This window comes from Canis lupus, chromosome 1 (genome assembly GCF_048164855.1).
Source record: "Canis lupus baileyi chromosome 1, mCanLup2.hap1, whole genome shotgun sequence".
Taxonomy (NCBI): Eukaryota; Metazoa; Chordata; class Mammalia; order Carnivora; family Canidae; genus Canis; species Canis lupus.
The window spans coordinates 92,903,935-92,923,573 of NC_132838.1; the positions used below are offsets into that span (position 1 = coordinate 92,903,935).

A 19,639-nucleotide genomic window follows, 5' to 3' on the forward strand; every position below is an offset into this window, starting at 1 on the left:
GCACTATCACAATGATAGGGCTTCCAAATGAAAGGTCTGAACAGCAAAGTCTCTGGGATTCTCAATCCATTGTATTTAATCTACACCCTTCGATAACAATGGAGAGGCAAGGTCAAAATTAGGAAGTGTTCTCTCGTTCTGCTGAGGCCAAACAGAGCCTAACTTGTAAGTATTTTTCCAGAGGCATTTTAACTGATTAATTCTGAAGACCCAACTTAACAGCAGATCAATTAGAATGTTAAAGCATGTTTGAGGAGTAGAACCCTCCTGCCAAATGCTGCTCAACAGATCATTTAAACCCACTGACGCATTCAGAGAGTTCTGGTAGCTTTCCAACATTTCAGCAAAGCAAGAATCATCACTGAAGGTAGTGCCTTAGCAGGCTTCACTTGTAGGTTTTGTTTTAGACACAACATAAGGTTTGTGTGTACATGTGAGGTGTTCCTATTCAGCCAGCAGTGGTTTCTGTGCTTTGTTTATGTTTGGGAGTAATTTGGTTAGTTCAGTTCTTTCACAGCCCCCTTTCAAGTGATATTTGTTTATCAACCACAAATGCAGTCACATTAATCCATTTTGATAAGCTAAATAAACCCCTGCAGTTGGTCCATGATGCAGCCCATATGTAAATGAGTTGTATATTCTTGCAGGAGAGACATGCACAATTTCAGTCTAGTCATCCTTGCCTAATGTGGCTGTCAGGTGTGTCAAGAGCAACAGATGCTTGTTTGACAAAGGACCTTTTTATTCTGGCTAATTAAGCAGTTGGACACACCCGCCTGTTAACGGTTCTGCTTTGTACAGCCAACTCTGGCTGAATCATGCGAATCTACAGCTAAATAGGCCACATTTTGAAAGAAGGCTAATTAACCCCTAGGAGAAGGAAAAGAATATTGCAAAAACCCAGCTGCTGAATGCAACAAGATTAGCATTTCTTCAACCTGATGGGCAAAACCTAGGCAAAGCAAATGTGTTTGGAACAAACATGCGTTATTGCAAGTTTCAAGGCATTCAGATGTTCTTTATGGAACTTCCTGAAGATTATTTAATACACTCAAATTCACAGTTGGATTCCTTTTATCACACATAATGTACACGCCAAATTAAATGGTTTAATAGTCTGACCTAATCAATTACTTTTCAAACAGAACTATCTAACTGGGATAGCTTAAAAATAAGTGGTATCCATCTAATTTTTATTGGGGTTCTCCAGCCTGGAATAATTTGCTCTCTAAAAAAGCAAAGTCCGCAAAGTTTGGCTCCTCTATGCTGACTCTATTGTTTTTGTTTTGTTTTTTTACTCTGAGGAATGTAACCGGTTCTAAGTCAGTAGAGAAAATAAAGACTTGTAATTTAATTTTCAAGTGCAACAGAGAATTTCCTTCCTTCTTTCTTAGTATAGAAAAACAAAAGATGTTACTTCCAATTCCTACTTGAACCAAATTTAGCAAAGTTAGTATGATAGTCACTTAATGGGTATAACTAAGTCACGTCACATCTAAAACATGACATTCAAATATAAATTATTTACTTAGAAACCTGGTTCAACATAAGAGTATGGGAATGCTATTTAGAGAAAAAAAATTTGTCAGAATTTGAATTACTATTTTTAAAATACAGAAGTTTAACATCTGTGTACTTTTATACGGAAAAATCCCAAATCATAACTGATGCTTTGTGGCATAAAATTTCTACTAAGTGTTAGAAAATAAATGTTATTATACATAATGCCCAGAGCAATTAAAATTTCTATTAAAATTAGAAAACTAAAACAAGCTGTGTTTTTTGGGGGAGCAAATTGCCATTATATATTTTCCTGAACATAAAATGAGTAGGAAATATGCACATTTTTGGACTATTCTGGAATAGATGTTGAAAAATATTAGAACGATTTCAATTAATAAAAAAAAAAACTAAGGATATCAAGAAACTTTCACAGAAGACAATATAACGTAAAACAACAGGCCATACTAGAAAGTTTATATATAGAGGTAAATAATCATGTGATAAATTTAATGCTTTGAAACTTTGACAAAAACATATTGATGAACTGAGTACAAACGTAAAACACTATGACTTGTCTTTTCTCCCACTTCACCTTGTACAAATGAAAGAAACTAGTTAAGCTACAGACTATAGTCAGCCTTTTTTTTTTTAAATACACTTCTGAAAGTTTATTCATTATACGACACAGGGCTTCAGGAAATCAATAAAGCAAGTAACTGAAGGGATGTAAAAAGAAATTTCCTGATTTTCTGTATTATAAAAGCTCTGCCTATTTATTTAGGTTTAATGTTGTAAACCTCATGACTGTGTACAATTAATCTTTTGTACTAAATTGATCTGTAGACAATGATGGAATGATAATAGTGTAGACTGTTAGGCAGTCATCTTCCCGTGATAACTGATGACAGTGATTAATGTTGGTGATGATTAATCAGCACACTGGTAACATATACAGGTTGCCTGGGTAACTTTTTTCACTTTTCAAACAAAGGTTTTTGCTTAACTAATTCTTCCCTTGGCTCAGAGTATGAAAAACTGTTTCCTTGGAGAAGAAAATTCAAATTAAATTACTTTAACAGCTTTTATCTTGAAGGATCAATTACTTAAAAAAATAAATAAAACCATCTACTACCATATTAGAAAAGCCAAACTACTGAAATAACATAAGAACTATTTTATTATTTGTTATTTGTTTCTAGTTATCAAGAAGAGCTGTCATCAGGCCCAGAGGTCATTTTGGGGAAAAGAGAACCAAGTTTACTGCTGGTGCTGTTCAGCATTTTCTCCTACTCACGTTCATGAATAGGCAAGTCAGGTCTTAGCTACCTGACAAATGCTAAAAAAAATGGTGGTACCAGATGAAAAAAAAAGGAAAAGGAAACCAAAGAAACAAAAACATCTAAGTGTCCTACACTCTCTCCTACTGGAGGGAGAGTCTGAGAGCACAATGATGTAACATACAGAAAAATTCTCATCAAAATGTATGAGACAAAGCTATAAAGGTCTCTCCCTACTAGTCCATCCAATCCTGAGAGTGACCGGAACCTACTGGATGGAGCATTTAATGATATTAACACTCAGCAATGAAAGATGATGAGCAACAAGCCCTTGATTATGAATCTATCATCTTCATTATTAGGGACATTAATAAGAATAGCTACCTCTGCTGAGCACTTACTATGTGATAGATGCTTTGCACACATTTAACCTTAATTTCACTCATCAAGTAGACATTCCCATTTTATAGCAGAGGAAAGTAACATTCAGAAATTAATTTGACCAGGGTCACAGAGCTATTAAGAGATGAAGTCAGGATTCAAGTCCAGGTCTGTGTGACTCCAATAACGGCAAGCTGTCATTGGACCCTAGGTGGCTACAGGGATAGCAGCCGCATTGAAGCTATTTTAGCAAAATCAACTTTAAAAGAGATAAAGTAGTCTATGAGGACTTTGGGCACTGAGAAAGAATTCTAAATTTGAAGAGATACAAATATGACATAAATTGCAAAAATGTACTATACCTGGTATGTAATCAATATAATTCTATGAAGCCATCAAACCTATAACTTTTATGATACAAAAACACAAACCATGGATTAAAAGAGACCTACACTAACCCTGTAGTCACATAATATTTTATAGATGAAAGAAGTTATAAAATGCAGACTCATTTGCATTCAAGAACATGTCGTAGAAAGCAAACAAGGGACCAATTAAATGAATGTGTATGTATATATAACATTATATATAAACACAAGAAAACTCACTCAAGTATGGTATATAAAAGCCAATAATAAGCAACCAAAATATCCATCACTGGGGAACTTTTTAAAAAAAATATTTAATTTATTTATTCATAAGAGACACAGAGAGAGAGGCAGAGACACAGGCAGAGAGAAGCAGGCTCTACATAGGGAGCCCCATGTGGGACCCGATACCAGGAGAACAGGATCACGCCCTGGGCCAAAGGCGGCACCAAACCGCTGAGCCACCCAGGCTGCCCACTGGGGAACTTATAAATTGTTCTATTCTGTATCCCTCTAGTGGAATACTGTACAGATCTATAAAAGCCAACACAGAAAGATAATCATAATAACGTAAGTAGAGAAGGCAGGTTGCCAAATAATATGCAGCCCACAATACAATCTTCTTCACGGATACATAAATGCATGCTTTGGAAAAATGCTTAAAGAGACAGAATAACGTCAGTGGAACTTTCAACTCTTGAAATATGGGCTTTCCAAAACCAATGACCATAAACTTTGAGTGGTCTCAAGCTAACCTTGGATTTGCTGGTCAAAAGCAACACAGGCTCCAGACACCCGTTTAGCCTGAAGCCATTCCCAAAAGGTCCGTCTTAGATTCTGTAACCTAAAACAGACCTTACAAGCTCAAAGACAGCTACAAAGGTAGATTTTGATCTGTTATTAAGTGGCAGGGTAAGAGCTTGGTCTCCCTTCCCACTAAAGTGGCTCAAATCTCCAAAGCAGCTCTAAAAAACAACTTCTTGAGTGCTTCTCTTGGAAGAGCCTACTCAAAAAATGCATCTGGAGATTTTATCTACAGACCCATTCATTGCTAATTCCATGACATTTGTCATTTTCTGCTCAAAAAAGGAAATCTAGCAACGCACACTCCCGGATGTCAATGTCAAATATGATCCCTTCCTTATGACCCTACCCCGTACCTACTGTCCAATCCAGAATCCAGAAATAACTTTTAATCCTGCTCCCTTGCATACAAACTGAGATGAACAATGGTGCTTCTTCTAAAGATCTCCCAGTTGCAAAGAGGGTACAAGTGGGGAATCCAGATGTTTAGTCCCACCAAACAAAAAAATATTCCCTTTTGGAATTAGCCTTCATGTCATCTGTACCTTCTTCCTCCATACCCTAAACTTTACACACATGAGTGTTCTCCTTCTTTCCCTACATTCACTGGTGTAGATTCATCCACATGTATAAAAGTACCCCTCCTACCTTATGTTATTTTTTTTTATAGATTTTATTTACTTATTCATGAGAGAGACAGAGAGAGAAAGGCAGAGACACAGACAGGAAAAGAAGCAGGCTTCCTGCAGGAAGCCCGATGTGGGACTCGATCCCAAGACCTGAACCAAAGGCAGACACCCAACCACACTGAGCCATCAGATGCTCCAATACAGGACTAATAAACAAGAAAAGCCTTGCCACCAAGGGTCCCAATGGTCTCACTTTAGAGGATATGAGAACAGAGAAGGTAAAGATTAGTCTAAAAAGCAGTAGTATTTAAAGAGCCATTAAAGAAAACAAGCAGGTAGTGTCACCCCGAAATAGGAGGATTACCTTTGGATTTTACAGGGGTGAAGGCAAGAAAAGGAATACTTAATTTTCTTCACACCAGAGAAGGCTCCAATGACAACTTTCTTCTTGGATTTTCTTGCCTACACAAGAAATTTTTCTATTTTTTTTCTCTCATTTTCTTTTTATAAAAGTGGAGAATAGAGCCTTTTGCAGTTTCTAACTATCCTAATGACAGGCTCAGAGAGATCAACACATCTAAAAGGGGAAAATAATACTGTGTAATAACATTGTTAATAATGGCAATAATATACCCCACTCTAAATGTACAATATCTTAAAGAATTGAACTTTCATTACTGCCATTTTTTGGCAAATGTTGTGAACGGGTGTGGGTGGACTTGGAAAAAAAATCTATATATTCACACACAAATTCTGGAAACACTGTAAAACATGCTATTAATCAAATGAAATTTTTACATCGATTTTCATTATAAGATGCATGTATATACACATGGAATAAAGGCTTGGATCAAGAATGAAACATATAGCATGGAGACTCCAGCCAACTCTGTACACTGAAAAACAGAAAAATTATTTCTAAATATCAGTAATATTTGAAATAAGTACAGTGAAATAGAGATAATGTCCCTTTGGAGCTCATTTTATGGGAATTGGCGATGCACCCCAAAATGGCTCTCCTTCCGACTCAGTCTAAAGCAGTTTCTTGGCTCCCAAAACAAGTTTCTTCTATAGTGGGCTATTATCTTAGGCTACCTCATAAATGTATGGTTAATACCCCTAACTGGAGCTATTAATATGCTTAAAATCAACTGTAAGTTCTTTACGTTTAAAAGAATTGTCATTATGTAGTATTTTATGTAAGCCTGGAATTTCACATAACAAGTTCCTTTCCATCCTCCCTCCTCGTCTTGCACTTGGATGGTCTTCCCACAGGGCTAAAAAAAGGTAAGGGAACTCTTTCCTGTCTGAAAATACACTAATAGTGATGGACCAATCCCAATCATTTTCTTCATCACCATGTGTTTCCCTTCATCTCCCAAACCTAACTAGCCCAATGATGCTGCTTCCTCATCTCTCTCTAAAATCTATTCAGAGATCAGCTCTCCAGAGTTCAGGCCACTCCTGGCAATAGGTCCCCAGGGCGCTCAAGATAAACTGCCAACCCCCCACAGGGCTTCTAAGGCTTGTTAGCACAGAGCTCTTGCCTGCCATTTTCCCAAGACGTGCAATCCACACATGTGGAACCACTCTCGGTGCCCCACACCTAGGGCTTGTGAACAAGGAACTCCCTCTGAAGCAGTGGTTCCTCCCCACCTTCTCTCATCTTCCCTTCTTCTTTGGGATCTCAGGACAAATTCCACATCCTACAGACAGTCTTCCAAACCAGCACCACTCTGCTCCCTTCTTCTTAGCAAGTCTGGGGCTGGCGTCATTCTGGGTGCTCCTATAGCACCTTATTTTCATTCAGGGCATTGCAAGTATCATATTAGGATAACTGTCTCCCCAGCCAGATTATGATAAACACGATGGGCACATACACTCTGCCTCTTTTTCACCTAACAGGCAACAGTGCCTAACACTGAGATCTCAATTTGTTGAATGAACAGAAGAATAAGAAAGGGAATTTGTCTGGGGTGTCTGGGTGGCTCAGTGGGTTAAGTGTCCCCAACTCTTGGTTTTGGCTCAGGTCATGATCTCAGGGTTGTGAGACTGAGCCCCACACCCAGCTCCCTCTCTTCTTCTGTCCCTTCTCCCCTGCTCTTTCTCTCTCTCTCTCTCTCTCTCTCTCTCTCTCAAAATTAAATAAATAAATAGATAATTGTAAAAGAGTGGGGGATGAGTTTAAGACCCTGATGACACATTACTATTAAGAGTATATAGTATCAGAATCATTTCATATTTCAAATTCTGTATAAACACAATTTTCTATTAGAACCATTTCCAATCAAGTTATTCATTAAGAACGTTTTCTCTTAATGTTCCAGTGTGACTTTGCTTTCAATTTTCATTACGGCAGAATTTTGCAACAACTCCCATATTCCAAGATTTGTAAGCCTCAACAGATTTTGTATAATTTCTTAAAAAATGAAACAAGGATTAAATAAACTCAAATGAGCAAATTAAGTCTTCAGCTATTGCTCTGAACCTCCTGACACATCATTTACTTTGTTTTAATAAGTACACCTGATTCACTACATTGTGGATTCAGATCCAATGCTCTCATCATGTCATCTTAGAAAAGGTGGCCTGGTATGCTTCCTTTGTTTTTATGAGACAGAGGCACTCAGAGATCTTTAATTTTCATAGCTGAAATGCTAAGAATAAGTAATTAGCCTAATAGTAATTGTTCTAACTTCATCATTAATTAACCACTTGAAATTTATTTGAGCTTGGCAACATTCAACTGACATTCTTCTATGGTCTCTTAACAATCATTGAAACTTTTCACAGAAAAAAAAGGTATTTCAAGCAGCCTTTAGCTACAAAGTAGCGAACACATTTATGTGAAGATTCTGCATGCATTACTTCATCTGTCCAGAAATCCTATGATGTAGGTACTACTATCATCTCGTTTTTATTGATGAGAAAACTTAGGCTCAAAGCTTAAATAACTCTAAGCCCCAAGGTCACACCATTACCAATGGGCAGAGTGAGGGCGTGAAGATATTATACCATCTATTAGGCTCCAGAAGCAAAAATTCAGATTTTTTTCTTTCCTTGTTTTAACCCAGCCATATGCTGTAATAGGCTTATAATGTGATAATTTAAAGGTTTTACAGACGAGCGATTATGCCATCCTGTCTAAGGTAGCAGTCTTGACTACATTTTAAAACTTCTACATTATAAGGAACTGGACATGATGCAAATTTTCAACCCGGTTACAGATTTTCCATGTTATGTTCAGCTGTAAAATCATCTTAATTCCATTTCCAGCAATAGAGAGTACCTGAAAACATGGCTGTCTCTTCTATTCTGTCCATCACAGCGAAGACTAATAAAAATGCTGAATCATATAAGGTTCTAGACAACCTCTACCGAGGTATCAATATACATGGGCTTTTTGGAATTTAAATCATGGGTTAAAAAGTGTTATTAAAAAAAAAAGTGTATCTTTTCTTTCTAAAAACTTGGGAGTTGAGCTGTCTGGTGCCCATCATCAACTCCACTTCCAAAGGAACAGGAATGACTGGATGCAGCTTCTCAGATGCCAAAAGAAAGGACAGTCTTAACTAGTTAATTCAACAAAAAAATTGATTTTGGTGAAACCAAGGGGTCTTTGGCACAGGTACCAGGAGCTGTTGCTCCCTGACTTTTATATCTAGTCACAAACTGCCTTCAGTAAAGCCAGGAAAATAATGTAACTCTCCTACCTCATGGCATTGCACCGCAATTTGGGACAGTAACTGGGAAGCAGACAGAACTTTAAAGATTACTGACCAAAAGGCAGTGCTCAGGGAAACTATGCACCAAAGCAACACCCTAGAACAGGCCTCTGGTAGAACAATCATGTCTATCTATCCCCTGCTTGAGAACACGACCACCTTGACATAGGCCAAATGATTTGATCCATTCGTTGCTTCAGTCAAACATTCACATGGGACACATTTTGCTACAGTGATCAGAAGGGCAGAGCAAAGTAAAAATTTCCCAATTTCCACACAGACCTTTTAATTCTACTTCTTCAAAATCTTGGATGTCTATATTGCAGCAGCCATGTGAAACACACACATAGGTAATTAGTATCAAAAGCTAGGTGGCATACATAGTAAGTACGTCACACCCAATGGAAATACACACAGAGGCAGATCACCTTCCAAATGGTTCCAACTTTGGCTATAGGATGTGGCTGAGAGAAAATATTCAAGACAGTAGAATTCTTTCATTATAGCTTCACTGTCCTCTAACCTTGGCAGAGACAGTGATGGTAGTATGATAACACTGGGTCTATTTTTGCCAAAAATCAACTTGCTAGGAATTGTTTCACCAAATGATCGACTTGGGAAATTGGCCAACTCACTCAAAACTTGTATCTTTTGGGGCACCTGGGTGGCTCCTTGGTTGAGCATCTGCCTTTGGCTCAGGTTATGATCCTGGGGTCCTGAGATCGAGTCCTACATTGGGCTTCCCTCCTGGAGCCTGCTTCTCCCTCTGCCTATGTCTCTGACTCTCTCTGTGTCTCTCATGAATAAAAAAATAAAATCTAAAAATAAATAAATAAATAAAAATAAGTTTTAAAAAAAATCTTTAAAAAAAAAACTTGTATCTTTTAACTATTTATGATGTTGACATAATCTGTAGTTTTAAAGGGCCTTTCGAAGACTTCTTTGATGCTCATATTGATGAAGCCAAGGTCTCAATTTGTCTGAAATTTTGCTCCAAGCTAGTGCTACAGCCTACCTAAAACTTATTCTGGAATTTTACTATTTTCTAGTCCAGTAGCTTTTGAGAATAATTTATTTTAAATCAAAGGGCTGTGCACGCCTTGAGTGCCATGGAGTTCACAAATGATAATAGGGAAGGTTTATTTTTACAACACATTTTTCATACATTAAATGCATTCTGTACTCCTCTCAATTCACAAATTTGCTAACCAGTGTAACTAGATAAATATGTTGCTTCCGTTTTAAGCAACTGAAAGGCATTCGGTATATGAAATATCAATGATAAATTTGGCACGCAGCTGAATTGGACTGATAAATATTCCTGTTGCCAAGTGTCTGCAGTGAAATTGCTATAGAAAAATTAAAACCAAATTAAAACTAATTAATGCTTCCCACCAAAAATTTCAAAAGCTTTTGCAACTATTCTATGCAGTGAGATTTGTGATAAACTTTACATATAGTTAACACAAACATATTTTGGGCAGTGGATAATTTGGAAAATTGGTTTTTAGGCAAACTGATAAATTAGAGTTTTGGTAAATACAACAAAACTGCCATTCAGTTTATGCTGTAGCAAACTGCCTTTAGGAGAATTATGCATTCAGTAAATTGATCATTCAGTACATTAGGGGGTGGGGGGAGGTAAAGTGTGACGGGTTTTCAGATAATTGGCCTCCCCTCCCAGTCTCACAGCACTTTAAACTTAATATCCAGAGAGCATCTAGTTCAAGGCCTCCATTTCAACAGGAAACCTGAGACCAACAAACCAAATGGATTTGTTAGTATCAGAGCTGGCATTAGAACTCAGAACTCCTGATTCCCAGTCAAGAGCTCTTTCTAACAGAGTATGGTTTATAAGAGAAGAAAAAAGGAAGGCACTCAAAAAGAAGTAGCAAGGCCTGCCAGAACCTCAAAGTGCTTATTATACAATGAGAGAAATGCTCATAACAGGGAGAATGAAATCCTAGAATAAGAGGGTCTCTTAGACGTTTCCAAGTTTCTTTCTCACATAAATGAATAAGGCACTGTTTTTGGGTGTTTAACAAGATTTCTAGTAAGTCAAACTTTGTATGTTGTGTATGGAGACATCAACTAAAATGGTTCACCAGATTTTATAATCTGTAGAAATTCTGGATCATGTTGTAATATTGTTTTGTTGAGGTTTTTTTTTTTTTTTTTTTCTCAGCTACATGGAGCATTACGGTGACAGAGGTTCAGTATTTTATTACTATATAGAGTGTCTCAGTGTTTCAGGTTCACAGTTTTATTATTACATCATCTCTGTATATAGTGTATAGTACACAAACTCACTGTGTTTACACTGAAATAAACCAAAAAGACTAATTTCTAGTTTGCCAAGAAGAAGGGGTAAAAGGAAAATTCACCACTGCAGTAATTGCCACTAAAATAAACAGGGAACAAATTCTTAATTTTCACTTGCAGCAAATAAGTGTAATTTTGGGGTGTGAGACAGAAACCTTTTAAATGTAATGGTTTGTGTAACAGCTTTTATAAGGTGCACTTTTCACTGTCAAACAGCATAAAATGCTCATGAGGGTAATCAGTTTTAGATGGCAGGTTTACAAGCTTTCTACAACTTGTACTATTTATCCATGTTAAAATGTTTTGCAATTACCTCTTTCTGTATTACATTCACACTTTCTTTTAAAAAGATTTTAAAACTGTTTTGTACGAATGTAACTCCCGAATCCAACCATATTGCTTGACTTCTTTACTCATCTGATGCACACTGTTGATTTTTATTAACTCACAAGTTGTCCTCAGCTCATTTACATAGAAGTAGTATCCCTGTAATATTGAAGGATATTAAAGCAAGGTAGAAGCAAACAAACTCCCAATATAATCTATTCAAAAATTGTATCTTCTCTGTAACCTTTCCTATGAAGGTAACAGAAATGATTTTCTTGTTGTACCAAAATAGGAAGCTAACATTTACATATTATATTCAAAACCATATACAAATATGAGCTGATTACTTCTCAAGGTTCCATGGAGTCATTTTTCACACAAACCAGATTTACAAGGATGGTGTTTTCTTAATGTGACTGAAAAGTTATTTACATATGAGAACTCTGTTCCTTTTCCTTGCAGGACTCCTTACTCAATATGGAAGGATATATTCTCTTCAACTAAGACGACAGGAGAATTTTCTTAAATATAGGCTAATACATCATTCTTCCCTAGCCTTTTTCCCACTCTCTCCATCCCTTTCTCTCGGTCTTCTCTCCCTGGCCTCTTGCCTCTTTCTCACTTTGTGCCACCTTCCTAAAAGTTAAAGACCTAAGGAGATGCAGTTAAATTATAGCCACAGGACAGCCCCTCCAAACTGCTCTCAGCCTATAAGCGGAGTCAGCAATGTAGTTTAATTGTACCAATCTTTTTTTTTTTTTTGAGATGATTTTTGTGCATCTAAGCAACTAATTTTGACATTAACCACAGGCTTGACCTTAGTTACAGCATTTCATTACAGACACCAAAGATGAACAACTCTACTATCTCCAATACTTACAGGTAAGCCCTTTGGCTGAAGTATTTGGTGTATCGAAATAAAGCATATTGTGAAATCAGATCACCAGTGCTGAATAATCCTGGCTTGTACCTCCCAACTAAGTAGAAGACCACTAAAGGTAATCACTAGTCATGTTATATTACTTTACTTTGTGTGGCTATGTTCAGAGCAATTTAGACTCAGAAACTCTAAGATTGGCCACGTCCTTCAAGGTAACAACCTTAAGTCACTGATTGGGCCATGACCTATCTGTTTGAATCTCCATAATGAGGCACTTACCATCCCATTTCACCAGGGACACTATGAATTACAGAATCTTGCTCTTAATATAACCTCAGGGTAATGCTACTTTAAGTACGCAAATAGTTATAAGCAGCAGAAAGGCAAAAGAAGCAAACAACTTGGGCAGCCCCAGTGGCGCATATGAAGTGCCGCCTTCAGCCCGGGGTGTGATCATGATCCTGGAGACCCAGGATCAAGTCCCGTGTCGGGCTCCCTGCATGGGGCCTGCTTCTCTCTCTCTCTCTCTCGAATAAATAAAAATCTTTAAAAAAAATAAGCAAACAATAAGGATGGATTTATTAATTCATTTCGTTGTCTTTTCTTCTTAAGAGGGCTCCAAATGAAAATATAATTATTTTCCTAAAGTAAATATATTGAGTAAAAAGTTATAAAAGAAAGGTGCAAAGGGTGACACTGGCATTTCTAAGGTTCAACAGCTGTTGCTCCAAAGCCACGTAAGTCAGTGAAACTGGTGAGTCCCTGAGGTGGCTGCTGGAGATGCAATGCAATTACAACAAAAGCTATGGACTATTTCCAAAACACAAGAGGCCATCCATTTTTTTTAGGCATGCCAACCCCATTACAAAATTATTTTTAGAAAGAGAGGGAAATTTATGACTATCTGAACTTCCAAGGGGAAAAAAAGTACAAATTTCTCACTTATTAAATTATTGCTGCTGGCAATTCTACTGTAAAATTCATTTTTCTTTCAAATTGGATATTAATAAGGCTACCACCAATGCTGAAAATCCGTGTTTATTATGTAATGTGTGTTGAATAAAAACCAATATAGAAAGAGAATAGGGCAAATTTAAAAAAATAAAATTCTATTGTGTTTTATATTGATAAATCTAAAAAAGTCATGTCTTATGTTGGTTCTTAAAGCACAGGCTTTACGTATCTGAAAATTTATCTCAGTTTAACAGGGAAAGCCTTAAGACCCAAAACACCCTTTCCTTAGGAAATATATAAAATACATTAATTTCTACAAAATGTGTTACTTTATAGCAACATTTAAATTTTTTCTTAGTTACCTTTTCTCTTAAAAAGAACTTGCCCAAAATGAAACATCTCTATCTTCTTAGGATATTATTAAAATATTTGTTAAAGCGTAACATAGCACGCACCAAGCAGAATTTAAGTGATTAATTTAAGTGATTAATGTTCCTTTCCAAGAATAGATAATCAAATTATTTTTTACACGGGAGTTAAATTTATATTTCAGGGATATCCTATTCTAGTTTATGATTTGAGTTGCTCAGGAGTGAACTCTTGATTAAAAGAAAAAAGGAAGCCCTTCAGTATTTAGAATATACTCTTTTTCATGTATAGATGTAACTTGAGAAAAAGAAAAAAACCCTCAATAGAGAAAATCATTTAAAAGTACCGTAGATTCTGGACACAATTTCTTTGAAGAACTCATCCCTGCTTCCTTTTCTTTTTGCTTTGAAGACAAGGAATGCTTGTCTGTCATCCATGCTTCCTGAATATGGATTTAACCTAACAGTTCACTGCTATAACACCTTCAGAGTCAAGATAGTTAGAACAAATATAAGCTAAGTTCTGCAGTACTGTATGGCAGTTCTCTTAACTGTGGGTAAGGCTGCAAGTGAAAAATCTTTTATGCTTTTTTGCAAAGTATCTCAGTGTGGGAGGATGAATACTAAGTAATAAATTAGGAAACAGAAAAAACATACATCCTCTACCTAGAGAAAATGAAGCACGGTAAGGCAGATGTTTTGTTTTGCTTAAGATTTTACTTATTTATTCATGAGAGAAAGAGAGAGAGAGAGAGAGAGGTGCAGAGACACAGGCAAAGAGAGAAGCAGGCTCCATGCAGGGAGCCCAACATGGGACTCGATCCTGAGTCCCCAGGATCACACCCTGGGCCAAAGGCGGTGCTAAACCGCTGAGCCACCCAGGCTGCCCAAGGCTGGTGTTTGGTACTCAAGAGTCTCCCAATAAATCAAGATTGAGTTAAATCTTCAGCTACTTACATCCCATTTTTTAAAGTGACCATTTATTGAATGCTTACAACTAAATTTAATACTTTCATTCTCAACCACCTTGCAAAATATGTGTTGTTCTCTACTTCATACAAATGGGACCCTGAGGCCCATAGAGACCCAACTATTATCCAAAAGTTCCACCACTCATAAAAGACAACACTAGGATCCACAAGGAATTCCATCTGACTATAAAACATATGTTCTTGCCATAGTCCCTATGCTTACAGGTTTTTATTTGTTTTCCATATTTCCAAATGAATGGAAACAAATTTGAGTTTCAAATTTGAAATCTGCAACTGTTATAAAATGACACTCCTAAGAGTAAAATCATGGTCCTGCAATATCAGTGAGAAATTTACAAACAGCAGGGACTTCTTCAGTATTCATACACATGCCAGTTCGGAAAACTCAAAGATACAATTGCTGTCTTCCCAAAAGAGCATATTACATTAGGTAGGATTTTAATGGGTTCAAGAACTGTTCCCAAACTATTTAAGAATAAAAATCATAAATTATGTTCACAACCTAGTCCCACCCAAATTTAATAAATATTCAGTTGCTAAAGGCCAGTAACATCAGATGCTGGAAAAGATGGCAAGATGAGGAAATCATTCAATTCCTGACAGCCTCCACTTTGATCTTTCCCTAACAAAGACTATTCCCCTAAGATACATCCTTGTCCTTCTGCATTCCACTCTGCACACACTGTCCCTCAAATAATAGTTTGCAGTTTCAGTGTTCACTTGTATATTATGATGACCTTCAAATCTATTCTCCCAGCCCCTACTTCTCATTGACCTAAATTCTAGCCCCATAATATGAAATGTCTCTTTGCAAATGCAACACAATGAGATCTGTGACATTCACACTCTCTGACCCCTCAACCTCTCTCTCTGTGTGTCAATGCCTGGAAGATAGTGGGTGATGTTCCTGACTGTTTCAGCCTCTAGCCTTCATGGAGCTTTATTCACTATCTACATCTCCTCTAAACTCTGAACCTATGTGGTTTAATTATCAGACTCACTCACAGTAAGTAACCTCATCTATGTTAACTATTTATTACCGACATAGATACAAATGTTTCTAGGTCTAAATGACAGAATAAAGTGGAAAGACTGTGAAAGTAAACTAAAAGCACTTACTTGGGAGTCAGGCCGTAACTTCCATAATAACCCTTACATGGCAAGTATTATTGAAATCCTACAACACACCAAGCAATTTAACTAGGTGCTTTATAAATTCTGACAACTGAAATGGAAAACTAATACTATATGAGTACAGAGAACAATTGATGATTATTACCCACATTTTAGGCATAAAAATTAGAATAGTTACATAACTTGTCCAGGGTCACATACTTAGCAAGAAATAGTACTAGAATTCGAATCTAAGTCTAGCTGACTTAACAGACCAGTATCCCTTCTGTTATGCTATGTTGGGCCTGTTTCTGCCATTTACTAAAGTCACTTTAACCTGAGCCTGAGTTTACTCATCCAGAAAAAGAAAGGATGTTATCAATGTCCCTATGGGAGGAACAACAAGCCAGTAGGAAGGCATCTGAAGTGAGATATTTTTCCAAGTTCCCACATATATTCTACATATGATTCCAGTATTGTCCTCCATTCCATCACCCCAACTGCTGCTAAGGATCTTAGCTGTTCTTATGCTATACATTAAGTGGTATAATATTGTACAAAAGTACACTGTGATAAGTTAAAGAAGCATATTGTAAATTATAAAGTAACCACTGAAAGAATAAAACAAAGAGGTATCACAATAAGCCAATAAAGGAGAAAAGAAGGAATCATAAAATTCTTAAGTAATGTAAGAGAAAGAGAAGAGGGAAAACATCCAAAGAATAGGTAGGACAGATAAGAAAACAAACAGCAATATGGTAGATTCAAACTTAACCATATCAGTAATCACATAAAATAGAGTTTAAGCAAACCAATGAAAAGGGAGAGGTGTTCAAATCATATGAAAAACAAAGACCAAGCTAAATGCTATTTGTAAGAAATCCACTTTAAATCTGGTGTCACAGGTTAAAAGAGGACTGAAAAAGATATACCATGCAATATTTTAATACCAAATGAAGTAAATTTCAAAGCAGAAAATATTACCAGGAATAAGACAGGTCATTTCATAATGATAAAAGAGCCAATCCATCAAAAGAACCTGCAGTCCCAAATGTTTATGCATCTACAATCAGAACTTCGAAATACATACAGCTAAACCTGACTGAACTAAAAAAGAGATAATGGTAAAATGCATTATCACAGATGGATATTTGTAACATTTATCTTTCAATAATTGATATAACAAGTAGACAGAAGATCAGAAAGGATACAGAAAATTTCAGCACCATCAACCAACCTGACCTAATTACCAGCTCTGGAATATTCCACCCAACAATCTCAGAATACATATCCTTCCCAACTACACACTGAACATTTAGCAGGACAGACCATATTCTGACCACCAAACAAGTCTCAATGAATTTCAAAGAATTCAAATCTTATAAGGTAATTTGATCACAACAGAATTAAATTAGAATCGATAACAGAAAAATGTCATGAAAATCATCAAATACTTGGACACTGAATAATGTACTTCCAAACAACCCATGGGTCCAAGAAAAAAAATAAATAAAGGAAATTAGAAAGTTTTTGGAACTGAATGAAAATACAACATATTCTAATTTATGAGATGTCTTACCACCCCCTATGAATATGAGAGAAGGAAAAGAGTTAAATGATTTAATCAACCAACAGATTTTTCAAGTAAGCAAAATAAGAATTTAAGAATAAAAGGAAGGATTGTAAATTCATAAAATATTAGATCTGGAAGGATCCTAGAAATCTTTCTAAAATCTGTAAACTCACAAAATTTACAGAGGAAACTGTTCCAGGAAGAACATATGATTTGCTTAATAGGGTTTATAACTGTAAATATTTAAAAATGAGCAGTCTCTGCTAGTAGCTACATCACACAGATATCTGAGTTCTTGAAATGCCTATTTTCACCCAATAAAAAGCAGATAAATGTTTTGTAAAGACAGATGTGCACGTCTGTTGGCCTGAGACTGACTAATGTGAGCATTTTGTGTTTTATGTGTAAGTTCTCTCTATTTGAACATGGAGCATATAGCAACCGAGAGTACTGAATTCTTGATCCACATTGCCCAAATTAATAATCTGGCTTTATCACAACTGATGGCCACGACACTGGGCAAGTCATTTCACTGCCACTGACTGTCTTCTGCACTGTGAAACAGAAATAAACTGTAAAATGAGAGTAAGTAGTTCCTCCTATGCTATTTCTAAGGACTAAACAAGTTAATGCCTTTTGTGGGCTTACAACAGTGCCTGATAAAGAGCAAGAACTCAAAAAAAAAAAATGACGATATTAGAAAGCACTGTTTTATAATTACTTGAAGCTTATTAGTCAAGACAATGACTTTAATTTTTTTTAATTAGGTGACATCAATTAAAATAGGATATCAGCACAGAAAAATGGATGGCTTCCAATTCATAAGTGTTAAAAAAAAAAAAAAAAGCTTAGAAGTTATTTGAAAGCCAGTGTCAAAACAAAGCTGGGGCAACTTCTTTTCAAAGCAAGAGACAATGATCCAGTGAAAAATTATCTATGATGTGAAGTATTTTTGGATCAACCAACAAATTTAATACTATCACATATGAAGTTAAGGCTATCCTGCTGCCTTCTACTATTCCTTCTAATGTGTTCCATTCAACCAGAATTTATGGATTCAAATATTACAATTTTTTAAAAAACAAAACATTGATTTCTAAATTTGTTTTTAAATAGATAAAAGGCAGCATTCAGCAGTATATCATTTGAATGAATTCCATTTGGTATAAGAAAACAAAATAAATGTGGAACACATTTCACATTTTTATTTTATGCAACTTCAGGGCTTTCAACACTGCATATATTACTAAAAGCACAAAAATAGATGCTGTACTATCAAATTGTAAAGAATACCAAATTCATATAATTATACTTTATAATTTCTTCCAAATGTAAAAGGACAAGTTTTTTTAATTAAAATAATTTCATATGTCTTGTGTGTTCCAGAATAAGGTAAAACAAGTATATTTTTACTAAGTATTTCCAAAATTTCATATTTTAATAAAAACAACTATTTGTAACACACGCTCTGTGCTTTTGACAATGACACCAAAGCCTCCTCAGCTGGGCTAAATGAGAATGTGCCTGCATCAATACGGTAACAACATATCAAATAATCCTGACTCACTCTACTGTTTAGAGAGGGACTACTGCAGATGAGTAGATTTTCTATACGTATAATAATATACCTAAAATTTCACTTACAACTTTAGCATTTTAAGACCATCCCTCTCTTCTCCTCAGACCATACAAGGCACTTTGTCTTCATACCGCACATTATGAGGAAGTGGGCCCTGATGGCACATAAAGGCAATGAGAGATGATCAGGACAAGGCTTTCTGCATGGGGATGCCCAGACACATGTTCCTCTACGCTGCTTCGGTCTCCATTCATCCCCAGTCACCCAGTAGATTAAAGTTCTTTCGACGTGTGTGCTGCTTCCTTGGACTTTTTTCGACCAGCAGCTTTCACCAATGGGAGATGGATCAAGGCCAGGAAAACACTCATGCAGGGGTAGAGTATTAACGGGGCATTCCATTCACTAAGCCTCATGCCTACGGAGAAGATGATAGAATCTGAAAACAGTAACTCAGGGCAAAGTAAGAAAGCTAAAGTGGTTGTGAAGGCTGATTGTGGTCAGCATTTACAATCACCATCAAATACTTAGTTAAGCTTGACCACTTACAAAATTTTTGCATACATGGTTTTATTTGACCCACGCAGCAGTCCCAGGAAGACACGGCATAGACTTTTTTTTTAAGATTTTAATTAAAAAAATAATAATAATAAAATAAAAGATTTTCATTTATTCACTCATGAGAGAGAGAGAGAGAGAGGCAGAGACACAGGCAGAGGGAGAAGCCGGCTCCATGCAGGGAGCCTGATGTGGGACTTGATCCTGGGTCTCCAGGATCACGACCTGGGCTGAAGGCGGCGCTAAACCGCTGAGCCACCCAGGCTGCCCGACATTTTTTATTAATAAC

General features: G+C 36.4%; 1 protein-coding gene across 39 annotated transcripts in view; it reads right to left on the reverse strand.

The window, feature by feature from the left end:
- The window catches only part of RFX3 (regulatory factor X3), a 288,425-nt gene that overhangs the window by 166,561 nt on the left and 102,225 nt on the right, over positions 1-19,639 (reverse strand). For 2 of the 39 annotated variants that reach the window (XM_072839901.1, XM_072839917.1), the window contains exon 2: positions 18,861-18,949. The exons of the other annotated variants lie outside the window; for them this stretch is intronic. The gene's annotated coding sequence lies outside the window, so the exon portion shown is untranslated. The remainder of the gene's footprint in view (positions 1-18,860; positions 18,950-19,639) is intronic. 39 annotated transcript variants of the gene reach the window in all.